Source organism: Mycetomoellerius zeteki, unplaced genomic scaffold (assembly GCF_001594055.1).
Source record: "Mycetomoellerius zeteki isolate Tzet28-1 unplaced genomic scaffold, Tzet1.0 scaffold35, whole genome shotgun sequence".
NCBI lineage: Eukaryota > Metazoa > Arthropoda > Insecta > Hymenoptera > Formicidae > Mycetomoellerius > Mycetomoellerius zeteki.
Window position 1 is genome coordinate 3649885 of NW_017257338.1, and position 18232 is coordinate 3668116.

Sequence of the window (18232 nt, forward strand, 5' to 3'; positions counted from 1 at the left end):
TGCATCAGTCTTTATAGAAAATGGAGTTAAATTATAATAGATACCGAATAAATTCTTTATATTATAGATTTAAAAAGAAACAGGTGCATATTACTCTTCATACTTTAATTCAATCAAAGATGGTAATTATTATGTACTAACTAATAAGTTATGATAAGTTAATCACGGTAATAAGATATAACATAATGTATATTCTGGAATCTCCCGAACTTTTCACAAAATTTCCTATTTTAGAATCGATTTTGCCGATTATTGAGGAAACTTTAGAATAAAGCTATTACACATTTAAATATTTTAATATTCAACGTTAAATATTTTTATCACTAAACTTAATTATACTTTATTAAAATTCAAATTGAAATCTTAAAAAAGTAAAATATATTTGAATTTAGAGAGCAAGTAAATAAATGTTATTGTAACACATAGTAATATATTAATAATAATATTCTCTTTTTTTGTTTAATTATATCGTGGAAGATCAATTTGCCAAAAATGTTATCTTTTTCAGACATGCTTTTTCAATACCATAATATATGTTAAGTTAAAAACGAGCTCGCATGCTTACAAAGAATTGTCGTAAAAATTAAAAATTAGCTGTTACAATACAGTAGTCTATTAAACTCCCTCGCAACATGCGCTAATGTATTTCACAAGGGCATTTGTGGCAAAAGATTTACGACAAGCATAAAAAGCTTTATCGTCAATCGCGTTAGCAAGCGAAATGTGACTCGATGAACGAGGTTGTGGTGCAAGGAAAGAGAGCTGATAAATTTTCATTAATTATTCTTGACGAACCAGCGAAAATCCTACGAAGTCGTAAGGTACGTTGGTTTGTGAAGCGCATGTTTGCGGCCGACGCGAACACAATTGTGGCACTGTGGCCGACCGCAAAGTGCTTTGATAGCGCAAATGCGAAGCAGTGGCAAGTCGGTTCATATGGAGAAGAAAGAGGTTTGGACACCATTTTTACTTTGCACATTTTAATTAATTCCACATGTGAAAACGAATTCCAAGAATGCCAACGCATGCAACACAATTATCTACAAGATGATTTGACAAGTGATTTGACAAGTATTATTTTAGTTAATTAATAACTATCTGCCAAATCTCTCTTTCTCTCTGCTAAGATTTAATAGCGGTTTACGTTAGATATATTATAAAATGCTAAATAATACCTTATTGTAGACGCAACGAAATACTTATATTTTGTTTAAATTTTACATGCGTAATAAACATAACATGAGATTTGTGTAAATATGATATTCCTAAAATAAATATTTTTCCATTTTTTTAACATTGTGTGTGTGCTAAAATTCTTTACAGACAACAACGTTGGAAATTTTATTTTAGAGAGAAGCTCGTTAAATAGATATTATTATTTTAAAAACGTTGTCTTTCTTGTCTTGATATTTAGCAAATTTTATTTAAAAAATAATTTAATATATATAAAATTTAATTTTAAGTTAAATATTTAATAATAAAAATATATTTTTTATATATTCAATTGTATAATAAACACTACAAAATCGTAGTGTTACATTAAAAAGTTTCTATTAAATTTTTATTAAATAAAAATCGATCCAAAATTTAATAAAAAATTTATTATGAAATTTATTATTAAAATTTCTTTAGCGCATCTCTCTCCAGGAATGCATATTGATAATATTCCAATTATGTAGCGTGTGAAATTTAACCTTAACCGCAAAAATAAATAAAATTAAATTCATCACCGATGCAGCAATCAATCGAGTAATTCGAGAATCTGTAAAGTTAGCATGACATTCATCATATAAAAAAATAATGACAATTATTTCCGACTTTTCATAGTTTTAAAGTATCTCTCAAAGATAAAAGAAAGTTAGCATTTTTTATAATAAAAAACCATAACAAATACTTAATATAAGGCGTGCTAACTTCAAGAATCTAGGACGACTCTTCTCCTCTAAATTACAAAAGAAAAAGATAAATATTTTCACTTTTAGCTACAGATCCCATTAGTACTACTGAAGTTGTGCCAATAAAGGAAATTTAAAAACAAAAAATTTCAACAATTACTAATTTTAATATACTTTGAATATAGAAGACGGCACGACACTTAGAGAAAAAGTGTCGTATTAAAAATTTATTGCAATTTCAGTGATATTTCTCATTAATTCTAGCAAAGTTCTATCTAAAATCATATTTGTACAGAGTCCTGGCTGCTACTTTTTTCAATTTTGATATTTTATTATAAAAAAAGCGTTCCGCATTTTTATAAGGAATTGCAATAAAACTGTCATTATTTTTTATATTAATAGAATATCGTGCTAACGTCACAGATCCATAATTCGATGTTTAAAAATGACATGAGGATATACATATATTTTGAAACTTTTGACAGGACATGGAACATGGATATTTCAATAAATAAAAGGCTCCGAACTGTTTAATTATCAAATAAAGTAATACAGAATATAACGACCGATCGAACGAACGGTCTCGCGTAAAGTTATGTAACGTTTACTTCGTTTGTGCGTGCGCGTGAATCGACAAAAAGCACGGTATACTTTTAATTAAAACGCAAATGTAAAACAGCTCCTTTTGCGCGTGTTTTATTACGAAGGCTCGTCGGCTTACCGAATGCGCGGCATTGTAATTTCGCTTGCGTTGCTTCCACGATAACCCTTTACCGTTCGCCTCCTGTGTGCCTTGAACATATATTCTTCCGCCAATTTACGCGACCTGAGGTAATGTCGTTATACGCGGGATATGTCTCTGTCTCTTCTTTCTCTTTCTTTCTTTCTCTCTATCTCTATCTTCACGTAAATCAAATACGTTATTTAATCGTTGAAACGAGATGTCTGTCATAATTATTATAATGGTTACGTGTATCTCTTTTCACATACATGAACGTTTGTTTAATAAAGAAAGTATGAAGATTCATATATGAATCAAATTATTATCGCAAATATTATAAATCATCATAAAAGTTGACTTTTCATATATTTTTAGTTTTAAATATATATTTCAATCTTCAAGACACAGACAATCTATAAATGGACCTCAAGAGAATAACAAAAAATGTATTTTAAAAATAATTATTATTCTATTAGCTCCTATTTTTTGATATTGTATAATCTCAATTTATTGCATCTTAAAATATTTCTTCTTTTCAGTAGATATACTCTAGTTTTAAACTCTTAGATATATATATGTATGTATATGTATTTGTCGTTTTATAAAATTATTTTATTCATATATACGAGTATATATATATTTATATTTCGTGTATTATTGTTTTTTATAGTTTATGAAATCGCTTTATTAGGGACCAAGCATCTCAAAATTAAATTTCAGCAGTTAAACTTTTAATGACAAAAAAAATGTCAATGTTCGTTAAATATTAAATGCATTTTGTAAGCCTCCGGAATCATCAAAATACTTACAATTTAACAATGTGAGAAAGCTGTTTCACATTTAACTAAATTGCAATTTGCATTTTAAAATAAAAAATGAATCAATAATTACTGAACATTCGTTGTCAGATTTGAAATTCTTTTAGCGTAATTGTTCCAATTTTAGGCAACAGAATCGTGTCACCACGTTAATTGGTATCCTGACTTTTTAACTTAAATTAAAAAGCCACAATTAATTATCCGAGCGAGTTTCAAGAAACCAAGAGGTAGTTTATGAGTTCATTGATGTTTCTTGTCAGGACTATCAGTCTTCCGACATCTATTAATATATCAATCTTAGATAAATTCCAGAACTATGACATGACAACTCTTAACGATATCTTCGATCGCGTAGTCCTACAAATTGACAAATAACTTTAGTCACAAATTCTCAAGATGAAATCTCATTTTTCCTTAACGTTCTAACTTTCATAATAGCTAGAACTTCGTGGCTAAAGAAATGAGTGACGAACACAGAATATTCGCTCCGCGTATTAATTTATGAATCCGTAAGCATAAAATAGCAAAATAAATTGCACCATCAGAAATATGAAAAAATAACCCACCTCGACGATGCAACTTAAATATTCAAATTGCGACATTCGAATGCAGATGAGACCACGAAAAAAAATCGCGGGAAAGACCTAGACTAGTTCTTTTTGCATTTTGTGCGTGCACGCGTTAGTTACATGCAGGTCTCTGGACGACATCCAACTAAATTTTTATTCAAATGGTTATTTCAGTAAAACTTTTATTCCTCGCATATATCTCTGCTTTTACAAATATTATTTAGTGTCGTAATTATGTCACAAAAGTATGGTGTAATTCAATTTAATGCCTAAATTGCGTGGAATATTTTTAAACTTGCATCTGCGGTATTTTTAGACGTATATCAAATCAACGAATACAGTTGTCTCAATGAATTATTTCTGTGTTATTTATATGACAAACCATATTGCGTTAGTATTATTATTAGAAACTCGCTAACGCACAACGATACGGTATAATCAACTGAGAACTGTTGTAGGTATTTGATAACCAACTAGGAACTGTTGTAGGTATTTTTGTCTTGAATAAACGCAAATATTACAACGCGGTACAATAACGCCAGAGCAGCAACAGGCGCTTTCCTCGTTCGATATAGAACAAGCTAAATTGTCATTAAAATTCCGTAACGCTAAATGGACGTAGTCCCATCGCAAACAGCTTGCCGCTATACAAGGCTCTATTGTTCGTAGTTCGTATAACACGTTCCATGAGCTCTATTCTCCTTGCTACATCTTGCATCATTGCAGATCGGCCATGTGATCCGCCATCAAAACGGTGGTTTCAGAACGGGTAATCAAGAAGATTCACGAGTATCCGTTTCGCAGCCATTTGTTTGACTGTTTAAGATATGGGGTTCTAGGAAAGGAATCCTCAGGAGGAATTCGTAGGGCGATCACGTGTCGCGCGGCAATAAATTTGCAGTTCTTCGCAATAATCAAGAAACAACCGTGTCAAGATGTAGCGTTTTCTCGTATTAAATTTCCGCAGAACACTTAAGAAATAGAATTACTTCTTTTATTTTTAAATAGAATAAATATTATGCGCACTCTCTGTATATGGCAACAACAAAATGATCAAGTCAAACTGTTTTATTTTTACACCAAAATAACTTTGGCTAGTCTCCAATTTAATTCTAGAAGTAAAATAGAGAAAAATATAGTTCTTGATCTTGATTACGCTGATTAAGAGAATTTTTAGACAGAAATACAGAGCAATTTTGTGGTAAAGGAAATTTGAAACGGAGTGTACGACGAATTAAATTGAGATTTAGGTCACGTAACACTGGTAGAACTACCGAGTTAGAATCCTAGGGGATGTTTCTCGCGTTGTGAACTCTGCCAAGGAGTGCTTATTTTTTATCATTCTTTGTTGTATATCTTTAACGTGTACGCGGAACTTCTCTTGTAGCGAAAATGCTCCGAGTTTCTGCAATCTCATTCACCGAAGAATCTCGACCTCTTCTACTCGATCGTCCACTATGGAGAGACACGAAATTCCATTAGCATGTTTCAGATCCCAGCGGATTAGGCGTAAGATCTTGGAAGAAGACTAGAAAAAGATAGCGCGAGAACGTAGGAGGTCGATAAATTCAAAACTCTATGGAACATCCGTGTGAGGTGCGAAAGGGAAAAATGTCAGGAAATCTCTGAAGAGGGACGAACGATTTTCCTTTTCAATAACTACCGTATGTTCTCATTTATCTCACAGGCAAATTTTTATTTCAGCGCTCTCAGCGGTATTCTTATAAAAATACGTTACAGTTAGTCGGCTTCATTTATATAAAAATTTTTAACCAATGTTTCTAATTTAATTATAATTACAATTTGACTTGAATTTGGACGTGATAATTTATTTGTTACGTATAACATTTTATCTCGTTTATTTAATTCTTCAGAACAATTATTATACATTGATATACTGATCAGTAGGGTAACTCCGACAAATACGCCGCGCTGAGATTTACGCCGCAGAAGTAAAAAAAAATAGAAGGAATGGGGGTAATTTTCTCGCAACTACTCTGTTACATGCCTTTGTTATATTAGTATTGAGCTATAATTTCAGTTTCTTACTGTTAATATTAATGAAAATATTGTGAGTTGAATCGATTTGTCACTGTAATAAGTAACGCCATCATAAATTATAATCTACATAAAATGATTACTGTAGGGCGTGTAAAAGACCTAGTGGTTATTTCGTGACACATACGTGTAGAGGAATAGTGAAGCATGTTGTATAGCAAAATATAAGTGCTTTGCTTTATTCTTTGTTTACTTTGTTGTCTTGTATATCCCACCTTTGGGCATTTTTAGCGGGCGGGATTTATGCCCAAAGCATACAAAGTGCGCAGATTGAAATCAGTGCACTAAATGCAATAAACGCATTACATGAAATATGTACCTCTTGTCATAACACTTCTAATATATGTAGGAAGATTGTAATTATTATTTATTTATTACTTAATTCATATATATATTTATCATTTTCATTCCTTAATAAAACTTTATAAACGCATTTTAATTAAGTTATTGTGTCATTTTACGTCTTATTTATATGCATTATTTGTAAATTTTTCATGGGCCGTACATACCTCCCCTCCCCCTATAAATAGCCATAAATCCCACCCTTATGAGATATATGGCAAAAATGCAAGGGTTCCAAAAAGTTTATTTTTTAATACGAAAAATAAATAATTCGGATTTCTAATATTTTTTTCATAGTAGTAGACAGTACAAAGTTTTTACTGATATAGTTCGTTTATTTTAAACATAATAAATAACACTTAATAAATTAAGTTTTTGATAGGTGCGGCGTATATACCGGAGTTACCCTATATGCTCAGATCTTGCAAATATTAATTTACGATAAAGAAATTAAGATCTCTTTTAATCAACAGTTTAAGTTATAATTTTAATTTATAATTATAAATAGGATTTACCATATTTTTTGTTGTTTTATAATCATTTCTTTATTTTATAATCTTCATGCACGATTTCATTAAATATAATTCTTGTTAAACATCTGAAATGCACCGCGTATTTTGTGGTCATCAAACGTTTTCGAATACCAAGTCATGATTATCAAGTCGTGCTGTTGGTCACTATACCAAAAGGTCATCCTTAGATAAGGGAAAAATCCTCCCAAAGAACGCACGTTCCGTGAATACTGGCGCATGCCTTTGCACACCGGAAGGACGCTTTAAAACTGACACGGTCTATTTGTCTGCGGTGACCCCAGCCACCCTGACAACACGCCGCAGCATTTTCCTAGTTCCTGCCTCCTTTTTTGACATTTTTCAGGATCTTCCTGTCTTCTTCATCCTCCATTCCCTTTCGCTTCCCGTTTTCTCCTTCTTTGTCTTTGGCGAGAGGTAAAAGCCAGTCGCGGAAGTCCTTTCTAGCCTTTTTCCGCGATGCGATTAATGACGCTCGTTTTCCCTTCGGATGGGTGAGCAGCGAGAAAAGGAGAGGGTTGGATTGTCGAGCTTATTTCTTCACGGTGTCTTTTTCTTGATGGACTGACAGTATGAAGTGCACGGTGATTGGCCGAACATAAATCCAGAAGGCGAAGAAAATTTCGAAGTTGCCAGTTTACTCGCTACTGACGCGCAATTAATTTCAAAGAAGTGAGATAGATATTGATTACTCATTGATTTATCTCTCTGTAATTTCGTGTATTTTTTCTAAGTATAATATATTTATCCTCTTTCTTTTATGTTATTTAAGAAATGCCTTTGTCTGTTACTGCTGTCACATGTATTTAAAAATAAAACATTAAAAAATCTAAAGATATAAAATTGTATAAAGGAGTACGGATGAAAATATTTCTATTTTTTCACTTCGATCAGTTTATATAAACAAAATTATGTCTTTTTTTAAAGTTATTTCCGCTCCTGCAGGCACGAGATTGCTGTTAAGTTCTTCATATGACATAGCTTGTAATAATCGCGCGAGGTGTTGTTCGAATGTAATGTTGTCTCGATGTCTGAATAGGTTTACGCGGTCACTAATGGACGGTGCGTACACGGAATTACATTCTAGGAGTGTAATGCTAATAAACGGCCGATCAGATGAATTAGCACGGCAATAACGGCGCCGGACGCCGCGGCGCAACAAAGCGTGCTCGCATAACGAAACGTCATCCCCGTGAATATAGAGGAGTCATTAATTAATCAGGTAATCCGTATAACTAGTTGCGACTCGCGCGAAATAACATTGGAGATATGATTTGATTTGTAAATAAAATCATTGCTGTTTAACAATACTATAAAATTTGTTAGTCGCTATAAATTTTAAAAAATAAATACCTCTTTTACCATAAAGTTTCTCTAATACAAAAGACCAAATGTCTATAAATTTCTTTACTCAAGAATCTGTAAAAAAGATATTATATAACAGTATGGAGGAAATTATCAAATATCTTAGATTATATTTATCATCTTTATAATATTCTTATAATATTTGACATAAAAGATAAAGTAAAGATATTATGGAAAATAAATAATATAATAAAAAAATTTTACAGAAAATTATTATATATTAATACACAATTTTAATCTGTAAAAACAAATTTCTATTTTTTCTCTTCGATCAGTTTAATATAAATAAAATTATCTCTTTTTCGGAAGTGTGTGTGTGTGTGTGTGTGTGTGTGTGTGTTAATTCCGCTCCTACAGGCACGAGATTGCTGTTAAGCTCTTCATATGACATAGTAATAATAGCACGAGGTGTTGTCCGAATGTAATGAAACTTGATCAAAACACCGTATAGGTATTGGTTATGTGGCGGAGATATTTCTATTTGTATTACCAAATTTATATCTTGTATTTACTCGTCACTACATTGCGTTTTATATTTACTAACTGAAAATTGTCAACACTCACCGAAAAATAATTTTTTTTTTAAATGACATTTTTTTTATATATATGACGCGACTATAATATTTATATACTAAAAATGTAATATTTGTGTAATAAAACTTTATGCGTAAGTGCGCATTCTTTCGTTTTAGAAAGAAAGTTTCAGGACTTCCAGGCGCGTTTTCTAATCAATTTCTGTCTGCGCGCCTAGGGTATCTGAAGATTAAAGAAACCTTCCGTCTGCCAACTTGTACGGTTGCCAAGGATTTCCGGTTGCAATGGATTGTATTTCGTTTCAAGGAGAAATCCGTAATTCCGCGTAAATATCGGAATGACAAGCAGAAATTCAGCTATCGCTAGGGAGAGCACTTTTGAAGAGAGACAGAAAGCAAGGAATCGTTGATTGTTGAGGGAATGTTTTGCTGTGTGAACAAATATAAAATTTTGTATCGTTACGGAGTTCATAAAACGTGTAGGTAGTTGATTTTAACAAAAAAATATTTGCCTCTTCTATTTGTAGAAATCACTGTTCTCTTCTTTTCAGTTGAGATCATTTTATTTTTGGCAATATTTTGCCATTTTTATTTTTCTCTTTTCCGTTCTGTTGTACTTTTTCTATTTATTTTTTCATATTCCTTCGTACAAGAAATATTGATAAATCAGTGATTCTACACTAATCGGAGACGCGATAGTTTGAATAAAAAAGAATAAATTCGTAAATATGTGAACATATGTACCTAGGAGAGTGTTTCTTTTTCAGACAGATTTACTACGTCGCCGTTTAATTTACTTTGTTCCAACCAAGATTGAAACTGTAGCACTACACGTTTCATCGACACGTCCGATTCAGATAAAAATTTATCTAGACGACCCCAAAATATCTCCAGGCATGAAAAAACTCTGTAAAATAAATTCGATCCTGTACATTGAATCCATGTATACCGAATATACGCACATTCGCTCGCTAGGTCAATGATTTTATTCCGTAGTGATCAATTCAAACGACGTACTTCGTACGCATGATAAAACGTGTTTCATAAACTTTGCATATGTCCTTGTCAATATTAATCATCAACAGTTCAATAATACTAATTATAAGTCAATATTTTCCAGCTATTCAGTTACTTTTTTTTTAAATACAAATAAAAGTCGAACAATTAAAATCGAGTAAAAAGAGTACAAAAACTCATATTAAATATATCTAATGTTTTCATAATCATAATTATTTATAAAAAAGTTTTCAGCAATTTTCAGTAATAGTTTGGTGACAATTCAAGAAGAGATAAACTCTTTTCATAAATATACAGATAAGAAATATACAGAAATAAATAAAACTTTATAAATCTTTATATAAAAATATATAATAAATGTTGTACTTGTATCTGTCAATATTTGTGAGCAAGTCTAAATTTGTTCTGTTTATTGATTGGCATTTTACTAGAGGAAAAATAATAACACCATAATGAAGAAAATATTATTGCATTATTGAACGATGTTGGAAAATTTACAATGTAATATTATTACTAATAACCAATTAAATATCTATTAATTTTATTGTTCATATATGATCTATTAATTTTATTGTTCATATATGATGTTTGCGTTTTATTTGTATGTTCTATGACTTATAATTAGCAGCATGGACAATACGAAGGCACCGTTAATCATTTATGTTCTAAACAATGTACATATAGTATGGTCATAATTTGTTAAATGAAATATTGTAATTGGTTATATGGGGATAAAGGAACTATGCTCAGTAATGATTCATGTTAGCTATTAACAATTATATCAAATACAATACCGTAGTTTAGAAAATTATAATTGTTCTAATTAATAAAATTTTAATTATTCTTACCGATAAATAAAATAGAATAAAAAATCTTAATGGTTTTCAAAGAAAGAAAGAAAAGTTAAAAAAGAGCAATTTAAGAAAACGTCATAATGTTTACTTGTGTTAACAGTAAATGGAATACGTTTTATTGTGTTTATCCTGTTGCATTTCTTTTTTGAAGAAGAATATCGTAAGAAAATCCGTTGCGGATTGCTTGAGAGTTACTGTTCGCCGGTAACTTTATATATAGTAGTGCACTTCAAAATCTGATCGAAAAGCTGTAACTTCGCTCAGTCCATTATAGGATGTAAGTATATGTACGTATATATGAAGAACATGTATGCACTCGTGGATATTACGTTGCGCCACGACGATTGATGGATAGGGATGTTTATAGGAGTATGCAAAATAATAGCAATAGACAGGAATTGACGATCAAGGAGAGAGGAGTTCGCTTCCTCTTATGTACGTTTTTCTCACTCCATTTTTCCAGAGATTGCATAGATAAAAAGATATGACGCACACCATTATCGTGGAATTATTTTATCTTCTGAAATATCGATCAGAGCGATTTATGGAAAGAAACTGCTTATTTCAGAAATATGTGACATTGATTGTGTTCTTAATAAATTTCTAAAGAAATACTGCATGCATATTTTTCAAAAGTTTCACGGAATTTGAAAACAAATAGATGATAGTTTTCAATGAGATAAATGGAAGTTTCTATAACCATTAATATATATATTTTTACATTTCGCTATAGATTCTTGTAACCGCTTGTAATGTAATTATTTTTGACGATTTTCTAATTGTCTGTCTCATAATAAAAGGAAAGTTATTTGCTAATACTTACAATAAAATGCTATTAAAGATACACTAATGAATTTATTACTTTAACGATTAAAAACAATATAACATGTCAACAGATACACAATAATTATGTAAAAGCAATAAGTAATAAAAACTTTTTTCCATGAAGCTTTAATTAAAATAGAAAATATAGTAATTTCAATATTAGACTTATTTTATTTGACTACATAGTTAGATTAAAGAAGAAACGCATTTGCTAAGCGTTGTGAGAAATTCGATTAAATAACCGCATAATCACTCATCGAGATTGACTTGAGTCCTCTATTCGTGCCAATACACATTGCCCCAAGCCACAGACAGCAGAGAGATCCGTCTCGTCTAATCGTTAATTCAGTCAGGAGAGAACAATTAGCCCAGCTAGGGTCCCGTAAACACGGACTCCGACAGACTGCTTTGCAAATTGACCGATAAGCCTAAAACAGAGCGAATTCCATCGGTCACAAAGAGAAGTTTGAGAGTTTTGCGGTCGGATATGAACGGGACTCGGTTTGCGTCGTTCGACCGACGAAGAACCCGGCGAAGCTCCACGACAAAGCAATTTGCACGAGAGAGAGATGAGTGTGGTTCTTGGCCACTCCTGCGGTCGTCAAGAGACATTCTAGAATAGGGGTCAGTAAGTTAGACAAGCAGCTCGACTTCTCGTACTGTGTATAAGACAATGCGTGAGCTTATCTCTATTAGAACTCCAGTACTCTAGCGCGATGTTACGCGCAACAAAGTGAGTCGAGCGTTATCGAGATGCGTACTATTGGATCAGCGCGACAAGTCGGCGATCGTTAGTTGGATATTAACGCAAGAGCATATAATTAGCGCAAGCAGCGATTATCGTTAATGGAAGTGCGTTGTATGGAAAGAGCAAGGCAATACGGAAACGTGAAATTTGTATCTACGTATATATTCTCGTCACGAAAATCGGATTGTCGTTAGCCGATTGGCTGCACATTATCCTCTCATAGCACATTCTTATAAAGGAAGGCTAATGGAACATTTATTCTATTTTCAAGCAAAGTCTACGTAAAGCAATCTACAGTTTAAAATTGAAGTATTAAGATATTTTTTATTAACATAAGACTTCTCTTTTACCCTCTTTAAACGAATATAATACACATATATATAATAAATATTAGTCATAATACATACAGTAATATTTTTAATAAAAATTAAAATAATTTTCTTTTACAGAAAAATATATTGCAATGTTGTGAATTTGACAAATTATTTTAATATCAAATAAAATGTATATTTAAACTATATTTTAACTAAAAAAGAACAAAATTCAATTTTGTAAAATATATACTGCATTGTGTGTAATTAAAATTTTACGTTGCTGAAAGCGATGCAAATAGGTGTTGCAAAATTATTTCATTTTTAAAATACAAAAGGCTATTGATCTATTTTATTGTGTCTCTTAAAAAAATGACTATCAAAAATATTTCTCCGTGACAATATCGCATTGAAACTAATAGAAAAGACGCATTCTCTGCACTTACTGTGATAGCCGTTTACCGTCTAGCAAAAACACGGAAATGGTTGGGGCGCTAGACAGAAACGTTGCAGCCATTCTCGAAAACGAGAATGTTGCGTATAAAAGGGAGGAATGGATGACATCTCGAGGGAGGATAAGAGCGTTTGTAGAGTGGAAAATGGGTGGAGAACGAGCATATAGCCGTGTCGGGAAATAGAATTCAATGTCTGCTTTAGTGATTTGCAAAAACACTTTCCCAATATTCGTTATGCAACACACTTGCTCGAGATACGTCTATAGGGTGTTATTATATACCACCTAATATTTATAGTTCCTGTATGATAACGTGAGATAATATTGTGATATAAGAATATACGATAAAAGCATGCTCTTTTTCATGCTATACATTGTAAAATTATGACATCACAGGACTTATTGACATTAGTAAATCATCGTGAATCACAAAAGAGTCAGATGAAATTTGAATAAATTGCCTTTCCTCTTTCTTTTTACGATCATTTTAACCATATTCCGACATCTTCCAACCAGCGCTTAAAAAAGGGACATTTCTGTATAACTCTTGAAAAGTATTATTTTAATAAAAATGTGTGGCACGCGCGCACGCACGTGCACACACACGCACACATAAATTGCGTTAACTGTATCCATACTAGTTCTATCTTGTTATAAAATTTTATTATAAAATTTATAAAATATTGTTTGTTAGAATAACATACATGACAATTACATAAAGTCTCACAATAATCAGAATTTAACGTTAAAAAATAACCACAGACATTTTTTTTACCAAAAATATACATTTTTTACTCAATTTTTAAAAAATTATAAAGGATAAAAAATTAATAAAATTTGTAACAGAATATATATACCATTATAAATATGTTTCAAATTTTAAAACAGATAGTGTAATAATTATAATCATATAATTAAATAATTATTCTTCTTGAAATTATAATACTGCAAAAACTATTAGTGTATAAAAAATCTATGGATTATTTTATTAGAAATATGATTCTGTTTCTTTCGTATTTTTAACTGTGAGAAAAGGACGGAAAAAACTATTTTCATTAATTAAAAAAAAAATTAAATTTCCAATGTCTAGGATATGCAATTACGTTTTTTGCGAGGTAATGAGATAAAGAACGTTACGTGAAGATGAATTAAATATTGATTCGAGGTAACGTTGTTCTATTTCACACGAATATTTTCGAATTTTTATGGAATGTTTGCAATATGTAACAAATAGGATTCATGCATGCGTTCACTTGCGTCCCCAATAATAATTGTCATGAAATTTAAACGCGATATATGTACACAAATAAATAGGAAAAATAATTGTGAGTTGCGAGAAAAATTCGTGCGATAAGAAGAAGCGAAGGGGAGATGATACGCAGCGAAATGAAATATCTCGAGAGGGAAATTAAAATACCGGGTTGCCATGAAGACACGGGTTCTTCCGCGCTTACTTATTTATTCCATTATAGAAGTCAGTATTTCAACGTGCAGATAAAAGGCGGCATCAATGAGTTGTTCTTGCGCGCTATTGCGCTCGCGTTGCGCAAATTTGTGGCAGACACCCGCGTCTCCGGTTTATGAGAACGAATGAAAATTGCATCGCTGTATAAAGCACGGATTTTGAATAATGAAATTGTATTCTGGAAAGCATAAAACACGAACGAAGAGAAAACGCACGCGAAAATGAAGAAACATTATTTTTAGATATATTAGACACGCACGTTGATTCGCGTGCGCATTAGAGATATTAATTTGTATTATGGCCCGTAATTTGCGTCAGACGCATTGAAAGAAAAGCTGTTTAAACCAAATGAGATAAATGTTCGGATTAATTTTATATTCAATGTAATCATTCGTATTTAATTGACGCGTAACAGGACGGACGATCAAGAGAAAATTTTAGCAGACTGTCTGTGATACGATTAACATCAATTATTCGATTACACGCTATCACAATCATCACGCATATATTCTAGAAAATTTGATTCTAATTTGCAACGTGTTCTATATACGCTACTATTTAATTTACGTAAAATTCCTGTCTGTATTGATAAGTCTGGGTATTAAATTTGTGATGTTTATTCTAAAGTACTGTAAATAATTTGTCGCGTAAAAATATCTAATTAATTTGTCGAAACTTGTTCATAAAGTATATTAACAAAATCCCTGAAATGCAAATTGCATTTTATTAGATTTCCACGAGAGGTAAATCTAAAAAAGCAATGTCAATTTCCTTTTTTTTTAATATAACTTTACAGTGATTAAGTCAGACACAATGAATTCATTGAAATAGTGCATCAAAACGCGCAGCAGCCATTAGTGGTTTAAAGCGGAAATACTGAGAGTTATGTACACATTCATTAGTTTGCGGTATAAAAGTTTAATGAAAGGCAGACGTGATGATCAAAGATTTTATGACAGAAAAAAATTATAACAAATATTCGTCATGGAAAAAAATGAATTTTATTTTGTAGAAAAATTACGTTTTTTCCTAAATTTTTCTATGGATGTATTTGCAACCATTATATTTTAATTTCATCTAATTCTGAATTACAGAATATACATCATATTTATGTGATTTAAATTCATAATACACTTTTATTTAAAAATCATAATTATAGAATTAATTTTTTTTTATTAAATAAAAGCATAGCGATTGAAATAAAATAATCAATATTCATTTAACAATTAAGTTTGCAATTTCAATAATTAATAATCACTAACGACGAATATTACGCAATCATTGTACAAATAATGCCGTGTCTATGATTTCCTATCTTCACAAAACGCGCGTGATTGTCATCTCTGTCAATTATTGGAAACTTTCTCATTGCTAAAAGTAAACGATTATATTGCGGTGGCGCAATATAAATTATTACCTTTGTTATTCGCAACGTCGCCGCATCGTCCGCAATTTTCGAATCGCGAAACGACCCAGTTTTTCAATTTATCTTAATTTATTTGGCTTCAAGACAATCGGAAAGTTTTATTGGTGCTATCGGCGCTTCTCATTGATTTCCAAAGCTATACACACACATACACACACACACATGCATTTATATACATATTTATATATAAAAGGGTATTATCATTATACGGAATGCTAAAATCGTGAATTACATATTAACATTAAATCCTATTCATTCTCGATTTCTCTTGCAAAATTGAAGTTTCGACATAATCCACGCTAATATGTTATTTAATACAATTCAAATCATTGGGTTTTTTGTGAAACTTTCGTAACATATATGAAATTCCTTTCTCCAAATAATTATATCTATAGATATAAACTTTAGGAAATATTATATTATATTCATTAATTATATATACATATAATCTTGCAAAATAAAAGTTCTGCACAATCTGCACGAATGCGCTATTTAATAGAATTTAAATGGACCGTTTTAAATGATTGGGTCTACATGACAGTATTTTTTTAATCTCGTAATAATAATGTAATTTATACGTTATTGCAATTTCATAAATCTTTTTCGCATATGAAGAATTCCTTTCTTCAAATAAATACATCTATAATATAAAAAAGAATAATTGGAAGAAGTCATGTAATATCCATCATTTTATATATATTATGTTAAGAAGTTTTTAATAATTCTTTTGTTTTTGTGGAAAAAGTATAAAATTTAGACCTTAGATTATTAAAACGTACGTGACCAAAACAGTATATAAATTATTAAAAATAAATAAATTCTTTGACATAAAAAAAACTAAATAACAGAAATTTTAAGAAAGGACATTTTCCAATTATACATTAAAAAATTTAAAGATCTGAAAATTTTACATTAGAATTTGATAAACGAATGCGGGGAAATGTTTCACATATATCAGATGTAAAAATCAATATCAAAATTAACTCATAAACCGATTAAATATCGAATGGATTTTTGTCAAAAATAGTGTCTTCTTTGTCTTGATGTAGTCTTGGCAATATCAATGTAATTCGTCACGTTCGGTTACTGTATGACGGATCACTGACCGCAACCGGAACTACAAATTACAAAGCTACCGCAACAATTAACCCAACGAGACGCCAAGGATTAGAGTAGTTTCACTCTATGGGCCTGTTAGTAAAGCACTTCACCAGCATGTATTCGATTCAGTTCATTATCAGATCAACAGTACATCTAATATCAATCTAATATCAATATAGTTATATTATAGTATGTCTGAGATTTCTATATATCTGATTTGATCGTATAATATACCATCTTGTGTTTATTGGACCATAAATGGAAGCAAATTTTTATTTGCGTATCATTCCGTGGTAGATTTTTAATTTGCAGCGAATAAATTCACTATATGTTACCTACGTTACAGAATAGATTTGATGAGAGGCTTACAACTTCTAACCAGACAGCATAATGTATTTCAAGGAAAAGAACGAAGTAAAAAAAATATATAATCAGATTAATTTATAAAATTATTTTAAAGATATCATTTAAGATTCTCAAATCTATAGATCTACAACATAATTTTACGTTAAAATGTATAAATGAAAATATATTTATGAAAATAATTATAAAATATTTTATATACACTTATAAATTGTCACTTATAAATTGTCACTTATAAATTGTTGTGATATAATATTATATGAAATTAATATCAACCAAATTTGGTGAGTTGGAAAGACTGTAACAGCAACGGTTGCAAAAATAAACTAACAATAAGAGATTGTTTCAGGTCAGTGAAATCGAAACGTATCATAGTTTTCGTATCGCGATGGCATCGATATCTTATGACGGTTGAAGGCAACGTCGCATTTGCACTATTAGGTAGCGTTACAAAGTCTTAGTGAAGGTACAAAATTCTTGGTCGCGATGAACCAAGAATGCGGCATCCCGAAGAAATCCACTCTCTTTGCATCGCGATATTATGCGAGTGAAAATATATTGTTAAAGGTCGATCATGATTATACGTTTTGTTAATCCACACTGACTCGATGATGAACGACTTATCGGCAGTTTCGCGTACGATGGAATTATGGAAGACGAACCTGCGTTTTACTTCATATCTGCAACGATCACGCAACACTACCGTGACTAAAGATTTAAAGTCATAACTTTCCCGCTCTCCCTGACGGCCAAACCGTTATTTACGTAAAGCTAATCTGTATCAGACTTTTAATGAAAACGATCAAACAAAAAGTGTACACTAGTTCAGCCACAGAA